This window comes from Pseudophryne corroboree, chromosome 1, assembly GCF_028390025.1.
Source record: "Pseudophryne corroboree isolate aPseCor3 chromosome 1, aPseCor3.hap2, whole genome shotgun sequence".
NCBI classification, from domain to species: Eukaryota; Metazoa; Chordata; class Amphibia; order Anura; family Myobatrachidae; genus Pseudophryne; species Pseudophryne corroboree.
Window position 1 is genome coordinate 1,225,592,882 of NC_086444.1, and position 3,455 is coordinate 1,225,596,336.

At 47.9% G+C, this 3,455-nt stretch overlaps 1 long non-coding RNA gene across 1 annotated transcript; it reads left to right on the plus strand.

Moving 5' to 3' along the window:
- Nucleotides 1-978: 978 nt before the first annotated feature.
- LOC134930770 (uncharacterized) lies at nucleotides 979-1,880 on the plus strand. The gene is made up of 2 exons (XR_010178695.1): nucleotides 979-1,063; nucleotides 1,153-1,880. It is a non-coding gene; the product is annotated as an uncharacterized LOC134930770 (long non-coding RNA).
- Nucleotides 1,881-3,455: the final 1,575 nt, after the last annotated feature.

Below are 3,455 nucleotides of genomic sequence, written 5' to 3' on the forward strand. Positions count from 1 at the left end.
TTACTAGCTGAGCCAAGCATTCAGTAGTTTCCTGAGTGCCCCTATATTCTACTACTACTAAATGCTTGCCTCAGCTAGTATTTATAGGTAACCGTTGTTATTTTTATTTTTTTTCAGGAGTGCACCCACAGCATACTTGCCTACCCTCCCGGAATGGCCGGGAGGCTCCCGAAAATCGGGTGACCCTCCCGGCCCCCCGGAAAGGTGGGCAAGCCTCCCGCTTTCCCCCTCGGCCGCCCGCAGCAGAGAACAAGTGGGCAGCCCGAGGGGGTCCGATGACGCGATTCGCGCTGAATCGCGTCATCGTAGCTCCGCCCCCCGCTATGCAGCGCCTCGTTTCTCGGCACAGCACAGCGGGGGGTGGAGTCACGATGACGCGACCCTGATGCAACACCCCCGGACCGCCCATCCTGCTGCTGGCCACGCCCCCGAATCGCCCATCCTGCTGCCGGCCACGCCCACCGAACCGCCCGTCCTTCTACCGGCCACGCTCCTATGCACCTACAACGCTGCCTCCTCCCAGAGGAGGAGGCAGCAAAGTAGGTAAGTATGACCCACAGATATAATTTATTTTTAGATCTCATACTTTTTTATAACTTACTGTATTTGGCCAAGCCTATATTGTTTAGTTTGCAGTGAGTGCCAATATACGGTGCTAGACATGCCCAATAGGTGTTTTTAGTCACGCCCAATAGACACGCCCCTCCAGTCGTGCACCCCCTAATAAAAATGTGCTGCCGATGGATATTGGTGGACACTACTAGGAAGAAGCAGGGGAGGAGCGTAGTACAGACACTGGAGGAAAAAGTATTTCTTAAGACATGGAAACTGGAAAGTACCTACAATGTAGCTGTCAGGAGACAGTGTCACATGATCACCCAGCTCCATAACCGCCCATTTCCTGTACTAGCTACGTACTGTATATACAATGAATACTGCAGATCAGGCAGGAGTTATACTCAGATCTACAAGCTCTCAGCCAGCTTACACTGAGCACTGAGCCGTGCCACCATGTCCCCCAGCCTCCCTGCCCTGCTCTTGGGCCTGGTGACCGCTGCATCAGGTCAGTATAGTATTATAATATAATATAGTTACAGTATAATATTTATTGCTAAGTGATATTTATTGTCAATGTAATATTTTTATTTACAGGTATTAGTAATCTAATCAGGGTCGTACTGCACACACTGCAACCCATTATAGATACGCCGCTGAATCTAAGGTCTCCGGTGAAGTTGTTACCCACCAGATCTAAGAATGTTTGTCCAGCAAAGGGCAACACGCTATGCTCAGTAGTTAGCATTGCTGCCTCCCAGCACCGAGGTCATGAGTTCAGTTCCCGGTCATGGCCCATTGCGTGGTTTTCCTCCGGCTGCGGACTGGCCGGCTGCTTGGCTCCTGACAGCGATATGTCAGGGAATTTAGGCTGTAAGCTCCCATGGGCAGGGACTGACATGAATGACATATACTGTATATATATAGTTCTTTCACTTCTGGATGTTTTCTTTATGCAAATAAGGTGAAGATTATTAGTGAAAAAGACGCCACAGCAGGTGCGGCCGTGTCGCCCAGGACCTCAGGACAAGAGCGGGTATTCAGTGAGCAATAGTGAGGTGACATCTGGAGGCTGGATTATACTGCAAAGACCCCTGTATCCCACCGATCTGTCACATGGTGTTAGCCTGCACCGCTCCACCATACCACCCTATACACCAACCCACACATGCCCCCAAACATTCATTCTCCTATACTCTCTTGTAAGCAACATCACAAGGCAGATTTATGTGGCAGAGTTTTATTTCCATATCACATAATGAGACGGAACATAAGCACATGTACAGAGGTGATCAGAAGTGTCTATACGCCCCCCCCCCCCCCCCCCCATATATCTGTCTGTAGGATACTGATGCAGTATATATGGGGAGGGGAATGCAGTATATATGGGGAGGGGGTTGGGAGTCTTATACATAGGGGGGTTTCCTGTTAGCCGTGATAATTTTTCTCAGTAATTAAAAAAAAAAAATCTAATTATAATAGCCCCTTTTTTTGCGAGAAAAATTACCCATTATAGCGTGGAAACGCATAGGATCCGCGAAAGCCACCGAACCAAGGCCCTCATTCCGAGTTGTTCGCTCGTTATTTTTTTTCGCATCGGTGCGATTTATCGCAAACTGCGCATGCGCAATGTTCGCACTGCGACTGCGCCAAATAAATTTGCTATGCAGTTAGGTATTTTACTCACGGCTTAACTAAGTTTTTTCATCGTTCTGGTGATCGGAGTGTGATTGACAGGAAGTGGGTGTTTCTGGGCGGAAACTGGCCGTTTTATGGGTGTGTGCAAAAAAACGCTGCCGTTTCTGGAAAATACGCGGGAGTGTCTGGAGAAACGGGGGAGTGTCTGGGCGAACGCTGGGTGTGTTTGTGACGTCAAACCAGGAACGAAAAGGACAGAACTGATCGCAGTGTAGGAGTAAGTCTCGAGCTACTCAGAAACTGCAAAGAAATTTCTATTCGCAATTCTGCTAATCTTTCGTTCGCAAATCTGCAAAGCTAAGATTCACTCCCAGTAGGTGGCGGCTTAGCGTGTGCAATGCTGCTAAAAGCAGCTTGCGAGCGAACAACTCGGAATGAGGGCCCATGTGTTTCTATGGCCACGATCGCAGAAAAAATGCCACTTATCTGGGACTTGGTTTTGCTTACAGGAGGGGCCTGAGACAGGCAAAACAATATCACCGACAAGTGGCAGCATGGGGGCTAATAGGATGGCCTCGTGCGAGCCAAATAGCCGTGGTACATTTCTGGATGCCGCCCATAGTGTCTGGGAATTGAACTGCTCTGTCTACTCTGCAGATGTAATACATTTATTTAGTGTTCAGCTGCTGTGAATCACTGTCACTACATACACTCATAATTTATAGCTTTACTGTATATAAAGTCTATCTTCCAGGCATGTGTCCTGGGTGTATGATGTGTCTGGGCCCTGACTGTGCATGGATTCCCTAATGTGTTACAGTTCCTGCTGAATGTGTTCTGTGATTGTTACTAACATGGAAATAAACTATTTAACCCGTGTGTTATTTCTTGTGTGTGTGTGTGTGTGTGTGTGTGTGTGTGTTTGCAGACATGTGCGTCTCATATGTATTTGTATATACAGTGTAACTGAAGGTGTTTGACTATATGTGTATGTGTCTGTATAGTATATGTGTGCATGAGTTTTGATGTGTATATATGTGTTATTGTAGGAGCAGTATTCTGCATTACTGTGTGTCAGTCACTCACCGGGGTCACTGTGTGAGATCTGCTCAGGAAATAACCAGAACAAGGAGTCCCCACCCTGCACCCACTTACAGAGGGGTCCTCTCTGGGCACTCTCCATACTGTACTGTCCTCTGATTATACAGGGTCCTCTCTGGGCACTCTCCATACTGCACTGTCCTCTGATTATATAGGGTCCT